Source organism: Marmota flaviventris, chromosome 3 (assembly GCF_047511675.1).
Source record: "Marmota flaviventris isolate mMarFla1 chromosome 3, mMarFla1.hap1, whole genome shotgun sequence".
Taxonomy (NCBI): Eukaryota; Metazoa; Chordata; class Mammalia; order Rodentia; family Sciuridae; genus Marmota; species Marmota flaviventris.
This window is the reverse complement of record NC_092500.1, coordinates 121,831,040-121,857,144: the sequence shown is the minus strand read 5'-3', so window position 1 is coordinate 121,857,144 and position 26,105 is coordinate 121,831,040. Positions and strand designations below refer to the sequence as shown.

At 42.3% G+C, this 26,105-nt stretch overlaps 1 protein-coding gene across 1 annotated transcript in view; it reads left to right on the top strand.

Annotated features, from left to right (window-relative positions):
- Positions 1 to 26,105, top strand: part of Cracr2a (calcium release activated channel regulator 2A) — a 130,145-nt gene that overhangs the window by 17,776 nt on the left and 86,264 nt on the right. Inside the window, exon 2 of the mRNA XM_027951216.2 lies at positions 18,444 to 18,523. The gene's annotated coding sequence lies outside the window, so the exon portion shown is untranslated. The remainder of the gene's footprint in view (positions 1 to 18,443; positions 18,524 to 26,105) is intronic.

Sequence of the window (26,105 nt, the reverse complement as noted above, 5' to 3'; positions counted from 1 at the left end):
ACCATTTGACAACCTTCCCTCAGCTACCTGCCCCTCCCCCCAACCCCTGGCAATCACCACTCTATTCTTTGTTTCTAAGACTTCAGCTTTTTATATTTCACATGTAAGATGAGACCACACAGTGTTTGTCTTTCTCTGACTTATTTTACTTGGCATAATGCCCTCAAGTTTCAGTCATGTTGTTGCAAATGGCAGTATTTCCTTCTTTTTATGGCTGAATGATATTTCATTATATATCCATTATACACACATATTCCTTACTGAAGTATATACAGTATAATATTATGTGTGTGTGGGGGGGGGTGGGTATTTCACAATTTCTTTTTTTGTCCATGTTTTCTATTGGTGCTTTATAGTTGTACACAATGGTGGATTTCATGTCACATATTCCTACATGCACACAATATAACAATATAATTTGGCCAGTGTCACTCTTCTGCACTTCCCCCCTTCTCCCCTCCTTCTACCTCCTGGTCACTTCCTCTAGTCTACTGATCTCCCTTTGATGTTCATGAGATCCCCCCAATCCCCATCATGTTTCTTTTCCTTCGTCCTCTCTAGCTTCCCCATATAAGAGAGAATCTATGACCCTTGTTCTTCTGAGTTGACTTACTTCTCTTAATAAAATGTCTCTAGTTCTATTTATTTTACGGCAAGTGACATAATTTCATTTTTGTGACTGAATAAAACTCTGTGTGTGTGTATGTGTGTGTGTGTGTGTGTATATATATATATATATATATATATATATATATATATATATATATATATACCACATTTTCCTTATAGATTCATCCGTTGATTGACACCTAGGCTGGTTCCATAGTTTGGATATTGTGAGTTGTACTGTTATAAACATGGACATGCATGTATCACTGTAGCATGATGACTTTAATTCTTCAGGATAAACACTGAGGAGAGGTATAGTCGGGTCATATGATGGTTCCATGCCTACTCTTTTGAGGAGCCTCCATACTGATTTCCTTTAAGGTCATACTAATTTACACTCCCACCTACAGTGTAGAAGTGTTCTTTTTTCTCCACAGCCTCTCCAGAATTTATTATTGTTCAAATTTCTTTTTTTGTTCATTGTCCGAGGACAGTGGACTTCAGTCATTACCATGTCTTGGTTGTTTTGAGTAATGCTGCAGTGACATGGCAACACGAAATGTCTTTGAGCTACTGATGTTGTTTCCCTTGGGTATATGCCCAGAAGTAGGATTGCTGGATCATGTGGTAGTTCTATTTTTATTTTTTTTTAGGAACCTCCAGACTATTTTCAAGGCTTCATTTTTGAGTCCCTGGAGCCCAGCAAAGTGTCTGGTACCTCAGATGGGGTAAAAGTGTTTCTTAATTAATGGTATTGACATATGTTGTAGAATATAGTACTATATTGAAAATATGGTAAAATGGGTCTGGAGAAGAAACTGAGCACCCAGGAATGGTAGGGAGAAGAGACAGTGTGTGTGTGACATGAAGTTTGTATATGTTGTAGTCAGATCAGTGGGATTGTGATTCAGGCATATAGTCCATGTCCTCAGGGACACCTGAATACACATCACTTAGGAAATCTTAGCTGTAAGTATCAAAAACCTCACTCAATAGGTTTAAATAATGATACTTATGAGAAGTCAGGGTTGTCTAATTCAGTAGTTCAGCAATGCTATCAAAGACCGGTTCTTTCTTTCTGCTCTGTCCTCAGGCTTCCCCTCATAGTCAAAATGTGGCTTCAGAAGTTCCAGACAGTATAACAACCAGCAGAGACAGAGCCAGGAAAGCATTTGCAGGAGCTCCCCCAGCAAGTCTCCTCTCATATCTCATAATGGGACATCCCAACTTGTTCACTGGCAAGGGGCCTGCTTTTGTTTTGAATGGATGAGTCTTCTGATCTGGGGATAAGCTTACTACCCTGAGTGGTGAACAACATTAGAGTCCTGCTAGATGGGAGGAAGGGATCAATGGATATTGCTCATCAGGCAGAGTGTCTACCTCAAAGCTCGATGCAGACCACAGGCTGAAAGTTGAGTGTCAAAGTCTTTTCTAGCTGGAGACTCCATAGTGAATTTCTCAAAGTCAAAGCAAAGAACCTTTTCCTCTGTTCTACCAGCAGGTTGTGCTTTGACCACAGCTGCCCTTTGGGAGGCTGGCACAGAGCCACAGCTAGATCCTCAGGCTGCTTGTCAAGGGTGGGGCAGCAGGACATGCCACTCTTCCTCCATGAGCCCAGCCAGGGCCTCCACTGGGCACTTGGCACTGCCACGTCTTCCTAAGGAGAGAGCTGGGGAAGGAACCCAAGGGAGCCAGACTCCAGAGCCCTGGGACCCAGACAGAGCTCCAGGAAGGTTCAGGCAAGTATTCTGTCTCTTCTCCCCTCAGATGTGTAGATGGACATGAGGTGAGATTGTGGTGAGACTCTGAGGTTGCTAGATGTGGGGTTTGCTGGGAGTAGCCACCTGCAAGAAGACTGAGCCAGACAAACAAATGTTCTGAAAGAGGATGAGGAAAATAATATCTCTTCTAGGGGTCTCTGATTTTTCTGTAGTGTTTCCTTCCTTTCAAAACCCTGTCAACCCTCCAAAGTGGACCCCAACACCACCCGGATCTCCTGTGTTTTGTTGTCAGATTCACTGAGAGCTGCAGAGTAGGCTCATGTCCCTCCAGGGTCTGCCTTTTTAACCAGGAAGAGAGCTGTTGAGAAATTGATGGGGAGACTCAGACCAAGGGCACCAGATAATGAATGTGAATGAGAGTGGGTGTCTGCAATGTGCAGGAGGCTTAGATTCCATGCCAGGAGCAGTGGTGACAGCTTCTAGAAATTGTCCAACAGCGTGGCATTCTAAAGAATGTCCTGCAGAACTGGGAAACCTGTTCTTCCACACACACATTTCAGGAGCAGTTAAAATGAGATGCAATTGAAGGTTGAACCCAGCTGGAGCACAGTGGGATGTAGTTCAGAGTGACACCTGTGGCATTCACTGGCAGGGCTGGGAAGGGGGGTGTAAGATGATGCTTATTTGTCTATTATGATAAGTGTTGTTACATTTTATGTGTCTTTCTTGAATCTTCAAGAAGACTTTCAATTCCTTTAGGGCAGCAATAGAATATTTTATTTATCTTATATTCTTCACAAGGTCAGTATTAAATTACTGTTTATTGGGTGATTTTTGGATATATTTCTATAAAATGAAACTTGATCATTCAAGGTCCTAGAAACTTGATCATCAAGGTCCTTGATCATTCATTCATTTGGGCAGAGTTGTCATCAATATCTGTTAAGCACATGCTAAGATGGAACACTCTCAGACACTTTTGCCATTTGAGCTGGACCAAGGTTGCTAACTATGTTTCCTAGGGCTAACATAACAAAGTTTCACAAACTGTGTGATTTACAGCAGAAACGTATTGTCCCCCAGTTCTGGAGGCCAAGAGCACTGGGGAACAATACGTTTGCTTCCTCTCCTTGTTCAGGAGGCTTCTTTCCTGCCTCTTCGCAGCTGCTGGTGGTTTGTTGGCCATCCTGAGTGTTCTTTAACTTGCAAGCACATTGCTCTGGACTCTTCCTTCATTATTACGTGGCATTCTCCGTCTGTGTCTCTCTTTGACATCTTATAAGAGCACAGTCTCATTGGATGAAGGGCCCAACCTACTCCAGGATGACCTCTGCTTAACTAATTATATCTGTAACAACCCACTTTCCAAACAAAGTCACACTCTGAGATGCCAGGGTAAGCATTAGGTCTTCAAAATATCTTTGCTTTGGAGGTCACAATTCAACCCATAACACTGCGTTGCTTGTTCTAGTGACAAGGCTGAGGACTTGCATAGGTCTAGGAGTGGGTGTGAACTGTGGCAGTGTCAGGGAGAAGGGTCAGGAGGAGCACATAACCTCTGTTTCTGGCATTCTCTAGAGAAGTGTGCTGCAGTGGGGTCCAGCTGTGCTCCAGGGGAGGAGCTTCACCTTCCTGTCACTCTCCATATCTTAGATCGAGTGGGGCAGACTGTTGACAGAGGGGAACAAACAGACCATCTGGGTTCCAGGCAGACTTAACTGTTGAGGAACATTGGGAAACTCCACCTGCCCTTCAGCGGAGGACTTAGAGCTCCCCAGATTCATGGGAACCTGAATTATTGGGCAGTTTACCCAAAGGGAGGTAGCAGGGCATCCCTTTCCCCTAGGAGAGGGGAGCTACTGGGCTCAGTTAGCTTATTGCCAGGCAATCCAGAGAGAGTCCCAGGTGCCAGATTTTGACAACCTGCTTGTTTCCAAACCTAGTAAAACTTGGACCCTATGTTGCCAACTGGTCTGCCTCTCTAGTTTGGGAATCCATTGGCAGCCTGTAGATGTGTTTTGTTCACAGTGGCTGCTATGTGCAATGTCTTTATATTATTTTTTGTATAAGCAAATACTTTCACATGCTTGAAAAATCAAATCACTGTAGAAAGATATTTAGTGAGATCTTATCCTTGTCTCCATCTGTCCATTCTGCCCTGCCCCAGTAACCCCTTTTATTACTTTCTTATGTATATGTTCAGGGCTTCTTTTTGCAAATATGAGCCTATTCAAATACATAATATGAATCCTTTCCTTTCTTACATAATTTTAGCATACTGTACACACTTTAAACAAAACCTTGTGCTTTTATTTCACTTATCTTGTTGGTTTTTTATTCCTCTATCAATCTTTCCAGAATTTCCTCATTCTTTCTTACAGAGCCACAGCATCCCATTGTATGGATGCATACAATTTACTTAAACACAGATAATTTTCAGTCATTCATTATTACAAATAATTCTGCAATGAATTTGCTTGCCATTTTGTACATGACATTTGAACATGCATAATATTAAAAAATTCTGAGTTATCTTTGAATTATCAAAAAGCCTCTAAACAGTAGGTTCAATGACTGTGTGTTGACAGCTGTTTGGGAGGAGTAGTATCTGTCCCTTTAGGTAGGACTTGCCTGCTCCCATCTGACATCTTCCCACCACCTCTCACTGTCTCTCATGAAGCTCAAGGGTTGATTCTCATTTAGTGTCACAAAATGTTGTTTCTCTTACAGAGATTAAGAAGCAAGGGAAATAACTCTTATATTCAAGTTTCTTCAAAGTAGGAAGTGAGAGCCATGGAGTCTGTCTTTTCCAGCCCAGAGGGAAAGGGTGGATTTCCATGTGAATATGATTCTGCTTCATTTGCACCTGACTACTTGGCGCATGTCAGTTACATGTTTGGACACTTTTGAGTTTGACCTGCCTTGTTAGATTCATGCCATTCCCTCATTGCAAAAGCAGAAGGGTAGGAACTCAGTTCTCTGGTTGCTTTAGCACTGAGCAGGTGCTTGAGATCAGCAATAAACAATGAACGAGACCATGAAAAGCATTGTTGTATTACACATATGATCTCACCTGAAACCCATGAGGAGGTGGTATTACTATCCTCATTTTACAGATAAGGAAGCATCAGCAGAGTGAAAAAATTTCACCACTACCCTTAACTCATACATGGTAAAACTAGGATTGAAATGCATGCAGTTCTGGCTAAAACTTGGTGTTTAAGCCAATATATCATATTGCCTTTATAAAAAAATAGGTGTGGTTTATAGTTACCTTTCACACCTTCTAAGTATGTCATCATTAATGTTGTGGTGATAATGGGCATGACTAAGGTTAAAGCATCTCTGAAAACAGGTGACATAGCCACATGACCCAGAGAAAGCATTTTTGTTCTGTCAAGGGTGACAGCTCACCCTTCATGGCCTTTCACATTTTCTCAATTGGATTATCTCTACCACCACTTTTTGCTCTTCAGTCCCCAAACACTTATTGAACAACCTCTGAAGGCACAATGTTGGGTTTGAGAGATAAGATGAATAAGCCATACCCTGGTGCTTGGAGCCGGGTTAGGATGGGACAACAGAAAGCTTCCACCAGGTAAGTGTAGTATTGGAGTGAGGTAGACATGGCAAGCTGGGTCCTGAGTGCAAAAAAAGACATAAATTTACATGGAGTAACAAGGTGGGGGTTTCCAGCTGTCTTGGGTCTTCATCATTTTACTTTGCTTGATGAAGGAAGGAAGTGAGGGCCCGGAAGTGGAGGTTGTAAGCTAAGGTATTGAGCCATCATTCTGCCCACAGCCCACGGTGACTGTGACAACATGATAATGACTGCAGCTCTGGAGGCTGTGAGCTCTTTGGAGACTGGCCCAGTCAGGGTTGAAAAGTGGGCTGAAGGAAACTGCCTTTCCCTTCTGCTCTCAGCTTTTCTCATTCCTGGATATTCATTCAGCCTGTCAACTGGTGGCCTCACTGTAGGACATTCACCCTCTTCCCCAGTGAAGAAATTCTAAACTCAGCCAACTGGGGTGGGGTGGGACCAGGAGAGCACCATTCACAGGTCACCATATTCCACTGAAAAAATTGCAGCTTAGCAAAAGGATTTGTCAGTCAGGGATTCTTTCATCATGCTTTCCTGGCTTTTTATTGTTTCTGCTTTTTCTTCGTCTCTCTCAAGTTGCATGTAAAACATATGTCATCTCTGTTGTTATCTTAGACTGACTGGGGTTTTGCTTTTTGTTTATTCTTCAACTGAGTGTGGTGCAAACCACAGCAGCCAACAGGCAGAGGAGGTCCGGAGGGAACCTGTCACTTCTCATTCAAATGCTACCTATTGGTCTTAGGGCAAATGGTGTTAGTAGTGACATTGTACAAAACAAAGACATTGAAACTCAGTCCCTAGTGATTTCTGGAGCCCTATTGCTTGTGTCTCTGATGGATGAGTAATTAGGAACTAGTTGTTTACAGTTAAAAGGGAGAATTGGGAGTCCTTATGGAATTCAGATGTTTCTAGGCATTTCTAGGTCCACAGCTACATGTGCTTCCCTGTGCTGACAGCTGCATGGTGATAATATCCCCCATGCCTTTCTTGACTTAGGAAACTAGTGACAGGAAAGGGAGCAAAAGATACAGCTGACACACCCTCTTGGGCCAGGCAAAGGAATGAGGTTGGCCTTGATCAATATTCTCAATGAGGTCATTACTGCCCCCTAGAGGGGATTTGCAAATTTTCAGAGTTAAACCAGAAGCTCAGTAATTTAGGAAAGAGAAGTTTAAAAGGAGTAGAGACAAAGTCTTGAGATGTTGAAATGTTGAGATAGCTCCCCTACTTCATGCATTCTGTTTAGGTGAAGCATTCCAGACAGACATTGACCTGAAGAGGGCTCCAGTGTGGTATGTAGTGACTGTGAGAGCAGGAGACCACTGGCAGATTTGTAGCTTGGAGACTTTGTCTAACAGACATGGGACCGAATATGATTAACTTAGCAGAAGTAAATAAAATGTCACCATTTCAATGAACTTTGTTATAAAATAGTTTATTCTCATATTATATGTATGATTAAATTTGCAATAAAATAAGAAATCTCTTGCAAAAATTGAACATTACAATTATTTACAATTAAAGACAATGTTTTGGTCTTTAATATCTCACTTAGAGATGTACCAAACAACTTTTCAAAATTCATCCTCCTTTCTGCACTGCCTATACTAAAAGGATATTATTTCCAAGGGCTTTAAATTTTTTTCCCTAATGGTAAAGACTGAATTATGCTCAACAATGTGGATGGAATTTCCAGATTGGGGACATATTTGCCATGATACTTTGTCATTGGCCTACCCCAAACCACATCATAATAAATTACATTTATATATAAGACTTAGCTCATTAGTTTAGAAGTAATATGCAACTTTTATTGTCTAACTATACATTTGTAATTTGATTCGCCTTGTTCTCTGTATCTCAGTTAAGGTTATTTTCTTCTTCCTGTTAATATAGACAGGAAAATAGCCTTACTGTTTTTTATTCTTTCATTTAAAAAAAATTCTGTTGCCTTCTTTCATCACTCACCTCTTTTATTTCCTTGTCCTTTTTCTGTGGAGTCGCTTCTACTTGTCTTCTGTTAGGTTTAAACGTATCCATGGTAAGCAGATGTGTGCACTGACTACTTCATGGTGTGTTCCAATGCAGTCATGCGTGAGCACTTACATACTGACATATATATTATTATAAATCACATTCCTAGTTGGGGCTAAATAATGCACATGGATCAACTAACTTATCTAAGAACTTAATTTCAGTTGGTAAAGAGGATATTTCCAAACATGTTTTGCTACAGTGGGTCATCAATTAGATTGGTGGAACACTGCTGTGTTAAATGATCTTTTAAGGTCTCTGACATTCTATGGAACACTTAAAAAGCAGTAGATTTACACAAAAACTTCTTTTTTAAAAAAAGCAGATTATAGTCCAAGGTCATAGGTCTGCTTTTCCATTGCTGATTCAGGTAACTGGCCACCATATTCATCCGCTCTCACCTCTCTCTGACACCAGCAGCATCACCTTAAGGTGGTGGCCTTGTGCATGTGAGCAAACCATCTGTTTCCCCCACCCGGAAAGGTCTGGTGATAGTGCTGATGTCATCAGGTGGATCTGCTGATGTCTTAGAAGTTAATAACTTCAGCATATCCCTAAATTAAGTCATGTTTCTTTCAGCAAACTTCTCCAGAGGGACCATCTGATCCCATTTTCAGACTACCAAGTTGAAGTAAGAACAGCCAGCCCCAAAGCACACACAATGCCAACTGCATTTACTTGATAACCAGCCGGTTGTCTTGGGCAGGCATCTCGCGGGACACTGATGATGAAGCACAGATCCATGCCCTACTTTCTGCAAACTTATACAAGGGAAACTTTGCTTAACAATACCCATGAAAGCAGAGTCCTCCTTGACTCTTCTGGCTGGCTCAGCAGGGGCTAAAAAAGTGCCGGAATGCCTGTACAGGAACTCATAATCACATCACTGGGTTTTGCATGTGCATTTCCCAGGGCCCATTTTGATCAGCCTGCTCAGGAAGGGTCAGTAAAATTAAAGCAGGGAGGTCACCCCAAGGATGATATCACCTGAAAGGTAGAGAAGAAGCCATTAAATGTTGCCAGGCAGGAAACATCCAGGGGCTGCCCAGCACTGAACTGTGGGCACAGAGAGGGGGCTTGGTTAAATGGACAGGGAAGAGGAAACAGGGCAGCCACTGATGAAGTTATTCTTAGGTTTTGGTGGTCAGCTTTTGGGGGGATATGATATTACCCATTGTCCTAGAAGTGAACAAAAAGCATAGAAACTTCTTCTTCTTTTTTTTTTTCATTTTCTGGGAATAAACATCTTTAAGAAAGGAGGTCTCCTCTTTCCATGGATACACCATATGACAGTGTTAGGTGGTGGCTACTGGTTGAGGGAGGTGCTTCAGAATGCTGGGCACAGGCCAGATGGAGTCATTGGTCCCAAAGAGAAGATTTGGGAGCTTCTGGACAGGAGGCCCTGGTAGAATTCATTCTGGTCATCCTCCTGCCTCATGAAGCCTCATCACTCATCCTTCCCCAATATATTAGGAAGGCCTGGCATCTTGAACTGAGATGTGGGACTGGGGTTAGGGAGCAGGATAGAGGACTGTTGCTGGTGCTAGGCCTCACTGGGGAATTTAGTTGTCCCCTATGGAGGCCTTAATTTCCCTGCCCCAAGGGCAGAGGACCAGTGAAAATGTTTCAACTGAGCAAGGGAGTATTCTGAATACTGTACAAATAGTGTGTGGAATACACAAACATATGAATGGTTTCAGAACTTCCACTGCTGACCTCCTCCTGTTTCATAGAAAACCCAAGAGGTTTTTCTAGAGAGGTGGAGGGGTAGGTAAATGTGACATTAATGGATCTCCTGAACCATGGAGAGAAAAAGTGGCCTCTAGGTAAAACCAGGCCAGAAACCAGCCATCTGCTGTTGACAGACATGGAATGCTACTTCATGCTCACACTCTTGAAAGATGCTGGGAATCTTACTGGGAACAAGACAGATAGGCCCTGGCCCAGAGGGCCCATAGTCTAGTAGAGAAAACAGATATTAACTACTAACACATGGAATTAATTATGATGGCCATAGAAATGTTAAGGAAGAACATGAAGCCCATGAAAATGTACAGTCACAGACCTAGACTGGAGGGTCTTAAAAGTCACCTTGTCCAGCCCAGTACATTTACAGATATGGGAAGGTGAGGAAGTTGACAGGGATTGCCTAGTCAGTTCTCAAGATGGGTCTAGAAACCACTTCTGACACCCTGTTCTGTTTTGATTGGGCTGGGGAATTGGTTTACATTTGTGATCAGGGCCAGCTTTATCAACATTGACTTTCAGTGGATAGGAGAAGGGAGGGTAACTGTTCACAGCCTGATGGGAGCTTCTTTCTACAAGTCCTGCATCTTGTAGGTTGGAGCTATTCTAAGTATAAAGGGCGAGTCCATTTTGATGCCGTTTGTCCCTAGGTGGCCAGCAGAGATACTAGATGTGCTTGAGGCACAGCTAAGGAACTTATGGGCTCTCAGTTGCAGCACTGCCTGCCCAGCTTTCCCTCACTCTGTTCTCTGAGTGGTCTAGGTTCCCACAGCCTGATAGGAGTTTACTTGACCTTTCTGAGCATCATGTGTAAATGAATGTGGAGAATATCTCACAGGGTTTTAGGTCAGAGCCATTAAAACAGTTATGGCACCTAGCACAGTGCCTGGCACATATTCCCATATTAATGTCCTTGAAGTACATTAGGTAGTGAAATTCATGATGTCTCCTTATTACATACGAATAAAGAAGTAACCTTGTTAGAATTCAATTCATCCAAGATTTTGTTGACTGTTTTATGCTAGTTCCTGTGCTGGGCACTGTGGTTCCATAATGGATGAACCATGATCCCTGACTTCGGGGAGTTAAGAATTTAGTAGAACAGACATATTTACAACCAAATATAATGCAGTGTGATAAGTGGCCCGCTAGGAACAAACACAAGGAGCCATGGGAACACCGAGAGTGAAGAGCTAAGTCCCTTGCATGCCATTTGAGGCTGTCCTGCCCTCCCAGGCCTACCTCTCACTCTGTCCTTAGGCCAGTGCTCACATTCCCCCAAATACAGGCTGCAGGACTTCGACTTTGACCTCCTCCGCTCCCTGTAGCCTGAGGCCATCGCTCACTGTACCTTTTGCTTGGAATCCTCTTCCTCATCTTTTCACTGCCCAATTCTTACTAACTACTCTGCAGGCCCATGTGCTTACCCCTAATTCCACAGTCTCCCCTTCACTCCCACTTCCCATGTTTTTATTGGTGCATTATAGTTGTACACAATGGTGGGATTCCTTGTTACATAATCATACATGCACACAATAGAACAATATAATTTGGTCAATATCGTTCCCCAGTATTTTCCCCCTCCCTCCCCTCCTTTTTCCCTGATGCCTTTTCTCTACTTTATTGATCTCCCTTCAGTTTTCATGAGACATCCCCCAGCCACCTCTCTGTTCCTGTTTCCTCTCTAGTTCCCACATGTTTGAGAAAGCATATGACTGTTGACTTTCTGATTTTTGCTATCTTATTTAACATAATGGTCTGAAGTTCCATCCATTTTCCTGCAAATGACACAATTTCATTCTTCCTTATGACTGAATAAAACTCTAAAAAATATATATCACATTTTCTTTATTCACTCATCCTTTGATGGACACCTAGACTGGGTTCCGTAGTTGGGCTATTGTGAATTGTACTGCTATAAACATGGGTATGCATGTATCACTGTAGTATGCTGACTTTAATTCTTTAGGATAAATACCAAGGTATAGCTGGGTCATATTGTGGTTCCATTTCTATCCTTAACTCCATAGTCTTAATCCATCACCCAAACCATTGTTCTTTACCATTTGTTCCAATTTTTCGAAACAAAATTTTATGGTAAAAGCAATAAATGTTTATTGTGAAATAAACCCAGAGAATATAGCTAACAGTAAAGAAGAAAATAAATATCACCCGTAAGCTGAAAAACAAAGATAACCACTGCTAACCCTCTCCCATATTTCCTCCTAGTCTTTTTACAATTGCACGTGTGCACATGTGCATGCGCATACACACACACTCACCACACACACACACACACACACCACTTCTTATTGTCCTTTCTCATTCTACCTAATTATCAATTAGATAATAATCTCAATTAGATAATGATCTCAATTGTCATTAATCTCAATTAGATAATAATCTCAGTTAGACTGTAAGCTACTTGAGAGCAAGGATAACGTGGCCCTTGCTTTTTTATCTGTTATTAAACACAACATCTTGTACCAGAGGTCCTTCTGTCTCTGAGTCAAGACACTGGGTGAATTGGTTTGGCTTTGGAATTCAGCAGATTATTATTTGGAGGAAGCAGATTTGCTGATCCCATACTGGCTGCTTTTGGAGACACACACATTCTTTAAGCACCAGCAAGTGCTGGGCAGTCAACTCTCTGCTAGGAGTCTGGAGAAAGGGATCAAAAATTTGTAATGACTCAATAAGTTGCCGAGTCACAGGCAAGTGCTTAAGTGGGATCTGCATCCTGCATCAGGCATGTTGAAAAATGGCTCTGCCTCAATGACACAGTTGATTCTGGCAAATCTTTCCTTATCCCCTGATCAGAAGTAGAGCGACCATTTTACCTAGGGCCAGTGGGTGAGATGTTCTTCCCCGAGGAGTCAGTTTGGGCTCCAACATATTCTTTGCTTAGACATAAAATTCAAGAGGCTCTTGAGTTAGGATTGGGAATTCTTTTCCAAAAATCTCAATGTGGGGAGTCTGGGACCAAGTCAGTGGGGAATTTACTCAACAGCCACAGGTGAAAGCAAATCAGAGAACTCAAGAAAGAACAATTTGGGGGAATAAATAGAAGAAAATGCTAACACAGCATCAGAATCCCTTCAAGACATGTGTAGAAACATGAGAGGCTGGTGGTATGCTAAGGACCTCAGTGTAGGACATTCATCTGTATGGATGGCAACAGAGCTTTAAAAGCAGATATAAGGGAAACAGATCCACTTTCCACCTGAGATGTTTATTTGAATATGGCAGGATGCTTGTTATTTTAGATTTTTTTTTTCTTGAAAGGGAGGGTGGTATCAGGCTGTTTCTAGAACTAAATATCTCTTAGGAAATTTCATTATGGGATCAAGGGAAGAGTCTGCAAGGTTTTGACTTCTGATGAAAAACATCAGAAATCAAGTTAAATCAAAGAGAACTCTAAGATAAACAATCACTTATATGTGTGATGCAAAGAAACCTCTGTCAGAGAGCAGTTTTTGGAGCAAGAGAGAGAGGAAAGGAGAATTAGGAAGGATGTAGGGCTCAGCCTTTGAGATACCTTCTATGACGGGGTTTCCTACGGCTCTACATCATTAAAAAGAGATGGACAGAAACTGTGGTTTTTACATGGGATACCAATGAGGACCTAAGAAGCCAAGACCCAAGAAAGCCAGGTGATATACACAAGATTAGATCAAAAAGGGTAACCTGAGGGAATGTGATTTATTTTTTTTTTAATTCTAAATATAGTTTTCTTTCTGTAACTCTACAGTGACTATGGGAGGTAACGGGATTCAGTAGCAAGAGCATAGGTTAAGATGTGTTCAATTTAAATTCTGACTGGGGACATGTTCTTATTATCTTTACAGCCTATTTCCTCATCTTTACATAATCAAACGGCCCAGGAGTTGTCCCCATCTGCTCAAGTGTGACCCCTGGCTTCTTATAAGCTTGTCCCTGGGCCTCACATACTCACTGGATCACCCCTTCATTCAGAAATCATTCCAGGTGCTGGGGTGACAGCAGGGATCTGAACAAAGTCTCTGCCTTCATGGAGCTCACAGTCCCGACCAGCACTGTGCAATGGAAATGCGACCTGAGCCACATGTCCAGCTTTCAGTGTCCTAATAGCCAGATGAAGAAAGTAAAAAAGTGAGTTGAAATTAATCTTAACAACATGTAATTTAACCCAGTATACCCAACATATCATCATTTTGGCATGATAATTTTTTATCATTAAAAATGATTGAGATTTTTACATTCCTTTCTTTAGAACTCAGACTTTGAGACCTGGGATGTATTTTACTCTTGCATAACAATTTGGACTGGCCCCATGTCAAATGCTCAATAGCCTCATGTGGCTTGTGACTACTGCATTGGACAATGAAATTCTAGGGATGAGGATCAGGCCAATGCCATCTGTACCAGATGCAGGAAGCGCTTCGCTACAAGCCCTGCTGCTCAAGGGAGAGGCCTGCCTTCCCCACACAGGTGCCCTCTCCTGGGGCCTCAGCCCCACCCTGCTAAAGCTTGCTGATTTCATGCCAAAAGAGGGAGGATTCTATGCCACAGATTCTGACCTAGGCTGTAGGTGCACTGTGCCTTGTCCTCTAACAGAAACAATAACATAATTAGCACATAGTTAGCACTTAGTATGGACCCCACTATGCACTAAGCCCATCTTGAGCTGTGAATCTTGTTATCTTCACAGTGACTTTTACAAAGACGTGCTGTTATTATCCATGTTTAAGGAGGAAACAGGCTCGATGTTCGATTACTTGGTGAGGCTCACACAGGTAGTGAGTGAAAGCTTGAACCCAGAGCCATCTAAATCCAAAGTATTTTGTTCTTTTTTAAAATTTAATTAAATTATTTATTTATTCTAATCTGTTATATGTGATGGCAGAATGCAATTCATTTCATATTACACATATAGAGCAACAATTTTTCAAGTCACTGGTTGTATACATTTTCACATCATTCGTGTCTTCATACATGTTCTTAGGGTAATGATGTCTAACTCATTCCACTGTCTTTCCTACCCCCATGCCCCCTCCATTCCCCTTCCTCCCCACTGCCCTATCTAAAGTTCCTCCATTCCTTTCACGTTCCCCCATTTGTTCTTAACAGAGAGAAAACACAGACTTAGGTCCATCCATGGCAACATGGGAACTGAGCCCAAGCTCCTGAGTCTTCATCTAAGGCTCTCATTGGCCTTTCAAAAGTCTCTGTACCAAGTGGGAATGCTTTGGAGACTAAAGTGCCATTGAGGATGACTGTCACATGGAAGGCTATATATGAGACATGTAGCATCTCCAGACCCAGCCCTCCAACAGCTGTCAGCCAGGATCTATAACAACTGGCATGTTTTTATTACAATAAGATAGTACAGTCTTTGAAAGTCATATAATAATGTTTGTGTGTTACGAACTAAGACATTAACTCATAAATGATAGGCATAGATTACAAACATCTTTGTAGACTTTGTAGATGAAAGTTGGCTGTCATTCATGGTATGATAATTATTGTTGTTATTGTTCATTAGATTATGTGCCAGGGAGCTCACATTAGCCCAGATTGCAGAGATAGCTCCGGCAAACTCCAATACCTTGAATTTTCTGTCCCCACTGGGCTCCAGCACTTGGAAGTTTTTGAGGTTTGCTTATAGAAATACTGCAATAAAAACCCAGTGTGTGTGCAAACTAACCAGCCAGGCATCGTCAGCACTAGTTGATTTGCCCAGTACTGTCAGGGGTCCTCATCAATCTTGGGGTTCTAGCAGCACTCCTGGCAGAGAGACACCTAAAAACCTGTAGACAGGATGGAGGGACCCCAGCCCTCACCACCAACCAAGACCCAAGATGGGAGAGGGGCCAGAAATCCAGCCACCAGCCTCAGGAAAGAGAGGCCCAAAGACTGTGCTAAGCCTTCCCTGGTCCTGCTGAATGGGGTTACCATGAAGACCATCTGAATCCATTTCAGTCTCTGAGGCCCACTCTGAGTCTCACCTCCCTTACAGAAATGGATCCTGACATTTCAGCTGCCTTCTCCCATCCCATCCACCCCAATGTCCTGTAGTATTGAAAGCTGTGTCTCTGCCTTATATTGTTAGCGACATACTTTCTGTCTGGTTGTGCCCTTTCTTTCCATTCCCAGCCTCCTGTGACCTCTCCCAGAGACCATGATGTGTGGACTTGGGACCTCTCTAATGATCTGGTTGGTAAGCCCCACTAAGTTCCAGAGAGAGCATAAGGGGGCTGTTTCATGATTGCAAGTGTATGCCATGTCTTTAATTAACTTTTCATTTGGCTTTGTATATCTCTCCATCTAAAATAGACTACCTTTAAAAATCAGGCAGGCTTTTGGTAGTTAGTCTTCATTTTAGAGTATCTGTCTGACCTGTCTTGGTTCAATCAGTGACAATACATGGCTGGACCAAGTGAGGGGGTTGTGCCCCCATCCAGTCAGCCTCCTTTGATGCTGGTCACTTGCATAATACCTCGTAACTTTCTTTTATTGCAGTTACTCCAAGTACCCAGAACAGTGCCTGGCAGGTGCTTAGTACAAACTAGTTCTGTATGAATCAGTTTGGCTTCTGGAGGAGAGGGCATGGTTGGAAGGAGGAGAGTTAGGACCTAGGGTGCTCAGCAGCTTTCTCGGGGCTTCATCTGTGAAGAAAAGTAAGGTCAGCTACAGACGGGCTGTGCAGTAATGGAAAACATAATGGCCTAGGAATCTGGGACCTGCAGATCATTTTCCTGTGCTAAGGTTTATTTTCTATGTGACCTTGAGAAAGTCTTGCAAGTTGAAGGAAATGTGTTTGTGAAATTGCTTCCTAAACCTTAAAATGGCATAGTGAAATGTTATTCATCACCCCAAGATCTGCTCCCTGCCTACTTGTTCAAATGTATTTCTTCTTAATTTAGTTAGGGTATACCAATCATTGAAAAATGTTTTTCTCTCCTTATGGCAAACACAATAAATTGTAATAATAAAAAAGTTAGAAGATTCAGAAGAAAATAAAAATAATTTCTTAGGATTACCATCTAGAAATAATACTATTAACATCGTATGTTTGGCCAAATAGTTTTTTTTTTTTCCTAAATAAGATCCCAGGAGTTGGCAGCTATGGGCAGGACAGGGCAGCAATCTCTTCCTGTCCTTCTACTCCCCTGGCTTTGCTGTGGGCTCCTGCCTGGGAAACAACTAGAGGGTGGAGCCTCCCCTCTGTGGCTGCTGCAGCATCCTAGTAGCAATGCCAGTGGGTCGGGGGACTGGAGTGGGTACCCCAGGGGGCTTAAAGAAGGGGTTATCTTCTGCAAGTACATTTCACTATCTGATAGTGTCTGGTGTTTATTTTCTGTCTCTCTCCTATGATGTAAGCTCCATGAAGACAACATTTGCTAAACTTGCCTATTACTAATCCTTTGATACCCAAAGGAGGGTCTGCACCTCGTAAATATTCATTGAATAAACAAAAGAACACTCAAGCACTCTGTTACCTCATATAGAATGAGAAGTTCTTGAAGAATATTCCTCAGATGGATTGTGTACATGAGCTCCACCAAGGCTGTATTCAATGGTAATATATATATTTGGTCTGTCAGATCTAGTGTGGGTTGAACTTTGGACTTAGCATACAATGGGATAGATAATTCTAATGTCCTTTGCAATCACTATTGCTATCTCCAGTCTTTTCAAACATGCCTCTAGATCATGAGGCAAAGCATTCTGCAAAGTTCCTTTCCTAGTTCAGTCTTAAAACCTTCAAATTGCTCTAGTCAAGAAGGTTTGTCTTCTCCCTGAGCCAAAGCCTGTTCCTCCTCTGATGCTGTATTAGTCTATTTCTGTTATTATAATACAATACGTGGTGCTGGGTACTTTATAAAGAAAAGAAGTTTATTAAGCTCACCAATTGGAGGCTGAAAGTCCAAACAGCATGCTATTGGCTCTGGCAAGGTTCCCCTGGCTAGGTCACATTGAGAGAGATGGCATCATGGAGGGAGAACATGTGAAAATAAGAAATCACATGGCAAGACAGAAACCAGAGTGATTTAGGGTCAGGCTCCAGATTTTATAACAACTTGCTCTTGTGAGAACCAACTCAGGGTACCACAAGAATAAATTATTTTTGAAGGCAGCATCCCCAGTGACTTCCCAATGGACTCCACCTCTTAAGGTTCCACCACTTCTCAATATCTCCACACTGGGGACCAAGTTTCCAAAACATGAACCCTTGCGGGACAAACCACAACTAAATCATAGCAATCACTTTTAGCTTGCTCTCTTTGTGGGTCCTTTAGACTTTCTCATAACCCCACTGCATTTCTTTCTTTTGGAAGTGAGTCTGGCCACAATTCTACTCTCTGTCTTCAAAACTTCAGCGGTGCAAACAGCATCTATGGATTGGATGCAAGAAAAAGAAAACTTGCTGAGAGGTGGTGCTCCTGGGAAGGGGTGATCAGTTTGTCCCTAGTCTACTTACTTCTCCTGCACAAGGCTCTGACCTCATCAGCCTAGACACAGGCTCCAGAATGGGGTTGCTAAGCAGACTTACCAGTGCTACACCTGAGCCTTCTTTTTTTCTCTTCAAAGCCTGGAAGAGGAAGGGACAAGGCCTTTTTCTTCTGGGACATTGCAACCCTGCTAGGAGGGATGTTTCTCATCAGTTTCCCCCAAATTTCCAGGAAGCCCCTTGCACCGTGGTCCCCAGTGGAAAACAAGATGTGATTCATCTCTTCTGTGTTTCCTAGGTGGAGTTCAAATCACCAGTAGCAAAAGCGCCTTCCAGAAGTGAAGAGATTACCAGTTCTCAGAGAGCAGGGAGCCACAGGTGAGTGAGGAAGGAGAGATAGACAGTCTGCAGCATGTTTGATCTGCCTCCAAAGGCCTCGCAATTCCAGGCCCTACATTCTGCCATTCTTGCTGCTTTAAATAACTGTTGTCCCTCAGCATCAGAAGGGAGTGGTTCTAGGACCCCTGCAGATAGCAAAATCTGCAGATACTCAAGTTGCTTATATAAAAATGGCATAGTATTTTCCTGTAACCTACTCACATCCTCATGTATACTTTAAATCACATCCAGAGAACTTATAATGCCTAAAACATTGCAAATGATATGTAAATAATGGTTATGCTGTATTATTTAGGGAATAATGGGTTCAGTACAGTTTTTATTATTTTTAAGATATTTTTCCACTCTTGGTTTGTTCGGGCTGCTGATGCAGAACCTGTGGCTATGCAGGCCACTCTGTTTGTGAGCTCAGACAGTGAGTTCTTAGATTTGAGAACTTGAATTCATCAGACTGAGTGGATGCTGGAACAAATTAAGACCTTTGAGGCTGCTGGGTTAGAATGAATGTATTTTGCATGTGAGAAGGGCTTGAATTTGGGGGTACCTGGGGCAGAGTGCTATATGGACTGAATCATAATGGTATCCTCTAAAATGCATACATTGAAACCTAACCCCCAAGTTGGATAGTATTATGAAATGGGGCTTTTGAGAGGCAATTAGGTCATGAGAACTACCTTCATAAATTAGATTTTTACCTTCATAAAAGAGAACTAGGAAAACTCCCAAGCCCCCCTCTACCATGTGAGGACCCTGTGAGGTGTCAGCAGCCGGCCATTTGGAAAAGGTTCTGATGAGAACCATGCTGGCACCTGACCTCAGACTTCCAGCCTCCAGAACTGTGAGAAATACATTTCTGTTGTTTAAAGGCCACCCAAGCTTCCAACATGTGAACCTTCAGGGCACAGCTTAAATGTCATGTCAGCTTAAATGGACTAAGACATTAAGTCTTAGTAGGACTTAGCTCAGACAGACGGCCAGGGAATGCCAGATGAGTAGGCAATATGTTTGAAAATGCCAAGGCACCAAAGAGTGGAGGGAAGAGGAAATAATTTGGAGGGAAGAGAATGTGGGAGGGGAGATGGGAGATGGCACTAAGGAGATAGTAGTTGTCCTGTGTGTTTAAGATACATCCTGAAAGTAACAATCAGGTCTGCATTTTAGGTAGATCTCCTTGGTGTTTCATGGGTTTATTTAATGGTTTCCTGGAAATTAGTGTGGTATTATGTATCTTTTAAAATATACATATAAATTGCCTATCTTAGTCTGCTTTGTATTGCTAAAGTAAAATATGCAAGGCTGGTTTCTTTACAAATGAAAGAGGAGAGAAGTTTGGTCACAGATCTGGAGGTCCAAGAGCAGGGTACAAGCATCAGTTTCTGGTGAGGGCTTCATGGCTGATAGCATCCCATGACACGAATATGTGGGACCCACAGAGGTCACATGGTGGGAGAGGAAACAAGAGGGAGGGGCCAGGCTCCATTTTTTATTGAAACCTGCTCTGGGAGCAGCTAGTCTACTCTGTGAGACCCAAACCATCCCAAGGGGCCAGTGTTCATCCCTTCACCCCCCACTAGGTCCCACTGCTTGAAGGACCCACCACCTCTCAATGCTGTTGCTTTGGAGACCAAGCTTCCAGCATATGAACCTTTGGGGCACAAGCCACATCCAAATTATAGGGATACCCTGGGGATCAATGATATTCCACTTGGGACTAATAATGCCAATTACTCTGTAGTGCTTATTGTAACAGGTATTTTGGTAGGCTATACACATTATTTTTGTTTAATCCTCACAAAGATTCTGCAAGGTAAGACTTATTATTAGCCCCATGTGACCAATAAAGAAACAAAATTTAAAGAGTCAGGCAAATTAAAATTGAATTCGTACTCTATTACTAATTAGCTATTTTTGTAGGGCAGATTTCTTAACTTTCTTAGGCAGCTTCCTAAAGTGATACTATAAAAATTAATAACAACAACAACAATAATAATAATAGTAATGCAAACTAGATTTAAATTTTAAAACTCCTTTTTTTGAATTATCTACTCATTTGGATTATCTTGACCTTCATTTTCTTAAATATTCAAGAGTAGCTTCAGATTCAAACATTTAAGTAAATGAGCCATAATTGAATGGTATGGAGAATCATTAGAAAGTGGCTTCATTTGGGGGTACCACTCCAAGAATCATTTGCTCTTGTAGTTTTCATTGTGTGCACACATGGCTCTAATCATGTCCCTCTGATAAGTAAGTTCACCAAAGAAATGAAAGTCTTAAACATGTCTCTTCCTTGGCCCTCCCTGGTTCAGTGCCTTTCACGTGGCTGGGCAGAGTATAATAATTCATTTTTCCAGAAGCAGTTGGAACATCCTGCTTACAGAGCTAAGAGTTGAAGGCATAGGGCAGACACAGAAAACACACACACACACACACACACTTGTGTGTGTGTGTGTGTGTGTGTGTATGGAGAGCTGGAAAGGAAGATTTGTACCTAAGGGAATCTGTAAGAATATATTCCATATAAAATATCCAAAATGTTCTCATTAATGCGGAGTCAAGAGAGTTGTCTTAGGATGGGTTTCCAGACATTGACTCAGAGAGGTGATTTAAGGAGGAAAAGTTCCCATGAGAACTCTGTAAGGGAGGATGAAGAAGTCAGATGGAGTGAGAGCTCAGGCAAAGTTTCAGAAAGTTCCAGCCTTTGTCTTGTCCTACAAAGTATTCTAGAGTGTAAAAAAACAACTCAGACTTTGTCCCCACTGAGGACAGGGGTACTGGGCTTTTTGTTCCAAGTTGGATAGTATTATGAAATGGGGCTTTTGAGAGGCAATTAGGTCATTGGCTAAGAGCTATTTGGAAGGGTCAAGGAGCTTCTGGGTACTTCTTGCTCTGTCCCTTTGGACAAAGTGGCTTCAATAGCTTAAGGGTCCACCTTCTAAGAGTCACAGGTGCCGGGAATGAGAAGCAAAACCACACAGACGCAGGGGGAGGATGCACAAATATTTGAGAGCATTTGAAAGGAACATCAATAATGTCACCTTGATAATAGGTCTGAGCCTTAACTGTGTTCTGCTACACCACACTGATGTCAATGTCTTGAAAATCCATGACCTTATGCAGCTTGTTCATCCATAAAGCAGGGATTGTGTTACTTTACTTGCTTATATCACAGCACAATTGCAAAAACAAAACAAAGCAAGGCATGGTACATGCCTTGTCAACAAGGATAAGATGTTCAAAGTCAGGTGCTATTACTGGGCCTTTCTCTTCCAGGCCCAGAGCATGTATTAGCACTGGGTCTCTCCGGACTCCTGTCTTGCAGGCATCACCGCTGACAGCCTTTGAAAAGAGCTTGTTCATATTAGGAAGAAAGTGGACACTTTCTTAATGTTGATAAATTTTGCAGCAGTTTCTTTAATATATACCAGCTGCCTTGAAATACATCTAATTAACCACCAGATATCATGCTGTGACTGTGTCTGGCTTTGATGTGCTCATCAGCATCAGTAAGAAGTATTGGAAAGCTAATCATAATGGGACTTAGCTTTTATAAAATGCCTTTTATCTTCAAAGTGGTTTACAACCACTAATTATTAGAGGAATTAGGGTGAACAGCAACCATCTCACGGAGACCTCAAACCATTAGCAAGGGCCTTTAATGTATCTTATAATAGAGCAAGGGAAGTGTGAAGGGGGATGTTTAATAATAGTTATCCAGACCTGGAAGAGTTATTTTATAGAGGTAGGACAGCTGTTCCCTGTCTCCCTGGAGGCCAGAACAAGGAAATTGGACCTAATTTGAGGAGAAAGGATGCTGGGTGGAGCATTGCATAAGCTGCAGCAGACTGCAGGCTGCAGAGATGGCCTCTGTCAATGGTGCCTCCACATACCTGCCCCTTCATCCGGGATGGTGGGTCATGTCCATCTTCTTAGTGGCTAGGGCTGGTAAGGTCACACCACAGAATCCATCCAGCTGGAGAGTCAGTGTTAGACTTAAGGGCCTCCTGATTATAGTTGTTTGGGTTTTTCTTCTTCAGTTACTTAGTTTTGCTAAATGTAACCAGGAGTGGAGGAAGGCAATTTGATTTCAATAATAGTTAATAATAATAATAATAATAAGGCTAATACTCACAAGATACTATGCTGACTCTTCATCTCACAGATGAGGAAAGTGGGGTTCAGAAAGCTCAGTAAAGCTGTCTGTATGCTCCTGACCCAAGCAGTCTAGCCTTAGAATCTGCATTCTTAACTATCGTAGTAAGGGAGCTGTCCAAGAAGAGGTAGTGTTTGTCCAAAGCTTCCCCTACCTTTACTATAAGTCCAAGAAGTAAATAACAGTTCCAAAGAGAACAGGGAGGATCTCATTTCTGGACTGGTTGTTTCCTGTGCTGCATTCTTTAGTCTTGGGCAATGGGGTGAGGAAAGGGGCCCTAAGTAGAAGCAGGTCACCCTCTCCATTCTTCACTGAAAGGATCCTTATCTCTGCCTCATCTCCTGGTCCCATTAAGTATGGGAAAGCACAGGTGTGAATAATTGGTAAGCCACCTGTGACACCTTAGGGTTTCATTAAAGCACATTTCCCCTGAGTTCTAAGATTGATTTAATAATGGGCCCTGCACTATAAGTTTAAGGCAGAAGAGGCCCAACATAAAAACGTATTAGCTAGTATGGCCTTTGGAAACAGTACCAGGGATAGAGATCTTCTCATGATACTCTGTGCAGAAATAAGGTTTCTTTCTTGCTGAGAGCCAACTAATTGCTGGTAGGTTGATATTGGGTCTGATGGGAATATTGATACCACAGAAATAGACAGATGCTACAAATCACGCCTTTCTCCCACCCCTACTCTGGATAATTGATTGTTAAATATTTTAATGTCTTTTTCTAATACCAAGTGTGTGTACTATAATTTAATTCAATTCTGATGCCTTCCAGAGTTAGTACAGATCCCAGAGGCTAAGGGCTGAGTTCCATAAGACTGCACCTATGTCACATACTAGTCACAAGTCCCCAGGTTTCTGCACATACTTCTAACTAACCAATTATAAATTTAGAGATTCTTATAATTCCCTCTTTACATTCAGTAATTTGCTGGAATGGCTCACAGAACTAAGGAAAGTGATTTACCTATTATTATTGGCTTATTATAAAGGATGCAATTAAGGAACAGCCCATGGATGAGATGCATAGGGCCAGGGAAGGCCCTATGGGGGTGCAACATGGAGCTTCCATGCCTTCTTTGGGTTCCAGGAAGCTCTCCAAATCCATCATTTAGGGACTTAAGTCATTCACCATTAGTGACTGATCTCAAGCTCCAGGCCATCTCCCTTCCCCAGAGGTGAGGGGACAGTTCCAACCTCTAATCCAATTCTGCAGCTATCCATGGGTCCCACCAAGGGTCACAGCATTAGCTTAAACTCAAGGGTACTTGAAAGGGGCTGGTTATAAATAACCTTAGCATGCAGGAAATTCCAAAGATTTTGGAGCTCTGTGCCAGGAATCAGAAACAAAGATCAAATATGCATTTTTTGTTATACCACTGTCAGTCCTTCCTCTCAATGGTCAGTTAAGAAGTTCATGTGCATTTATTGAGCACTTGTTAAATGCAAGGTACCAAGCTGGGAATTGGTGGGATTTTTATTCAATTAAATAATCAAATATCAATTTTGTATTTACTGAAAGGTATTGAGATGGAGCCCCTCTGTCTTCAATGATGAAATAAGACATATTCTGTACACTTGGAATCTCTAACCAACCTGACAAAGCAGTGTGTCTGAATACCTAATGCATGAAAGGGTCAGTAGGTGCTCAGAGAAATAGAGAGCCCAAGCAGTCCAGACTGGGTGGTCAGGGAAGATTTATGAGAAGAGGTGGACTTGGAATGGGGCCATGAAGTTATCTACAATAGTAACAGCTAGAGAGGACCTATGGTGTGTTCTTATAAGAGGAGAAGAAATAAAAAGTCTTTCCTTTGTTGAGTCTCCCAAAAAACCAAATGGAACCCCATTATGCACCTGATATTTTCTCTTCTCTTTAGTGGTAAGTTTGAGTCCCAGCCCTGCTTAATCATGACCCTGGACAGAGCACTTAACCTATTGGATCCTGAGATTCTCATTAATAAGGCAGAAAAAAAGAGGATCAGTCCTGAGAGCCTCACTGTGTGACACTGAGTTAGTTAGGTAACCTCTCCAGGCATCCATTTCCCCATCTATAAAATGCAGCACTCACTTCACAAGAGGACGAAGCAACTTAAAACATATAAAGAACCTAGAAATTATGCCTGTCACATAGTGAGCCACTGGGAAATGTCATCTTTTGTGATTATTTCTAAAACATTTCCAGAATTGGAAATGAAATGAAATTGTCAAAGTGAATTTCTTTTTAAACTGCAAAGTGCGATTAGTATTGATATTACTTTGTGCCTTTCATTATTTCATTACCTCCCAAGGAGTCATCTCACTATCAGAATTTTGAACTGAAAAGGATAATTCTGGAAATGCCTTAGACGTAATCATAAGAGCTAACATTTCCCAACTGTTCACTCTGTTCCAGGTCTGGTTTCTAAGTGTTTTATGAGTTTCAAGCTGCTTTAGTCCTTTCATGGAGTGGATGCTGCCTTCTGAATTTTACAGATGGAGAAATTGAGGCCTGGAGAGGTTACATAACTCACTCAGTGTCACACAGCTAGGAAGTGGTGGAGCCAGGATTTGGACCTAGGACCATTTGACTCTTAGCACTTTGCTACATGACCTTTAAACAGCTCAAGCAGGGCGGTATTCCTTTTTCCATGGGGAGAAAGAAGAGAAATGAAGTTCTCTGAGCTTCTTTTGTCTACCTTTCCCTACCTCACCCTCCATATTCTCTCTCCCTAGCAAAAAAAAGTAGGGTTAGGGCCTATTCAATCTGCCATGGAGGTGGCCCAGAGCCTCTCCTTCCTTCATGCCCCTGTAGATGTTGTCAGTGCTCTACTCTTGTCACTGGGGCCTGGCCATGTCAGTGTCCTCTGGCAATTTCCATCTGAAATGTTTGTGACTGCCAGGGGGTTTCTCCAGAGCCATAACATGCAAGAATGCTAGAATGCTGTGGAATTAACCCCACTCAGGAGCAGCCTCACCCGATGGCTGATGGGGGTCAGTGTGTAAATACCGCAGCTCTTTGCCTCTTGGGTTGGATCAGTGATCTGTGTGCTCTGCACCAAATTGCAGAGTTCTCCAGAGGAATGAAGCTCCAATAGCCCAGAGCCAGTTGTCTGGTAGCTGACTGGCTGTGGCACCCTTTCGTGACTGCCTTCTTTCTTCATTTCACTTCCCACTCCCTGAACAGGATTTCCTGTCCCTTCCAACAAACCACTTCCATTCAAATCTTTGTGACAGGGTCATCCATGTGAAATAGGTTGAATTCCATCTCCCAAAAAGATATGTTGAATTCCCAACCTCTGTTTACCTTAGCATACAGCCTTCTTTCAAAATAAAGTCACTGAGGTCAGACACAGTGGTGCATGCCTGTAATCCCAGGCTCAGGAGGCTAAGGCAAGAGGATCACAAGTTCAAAACCAGCCTCA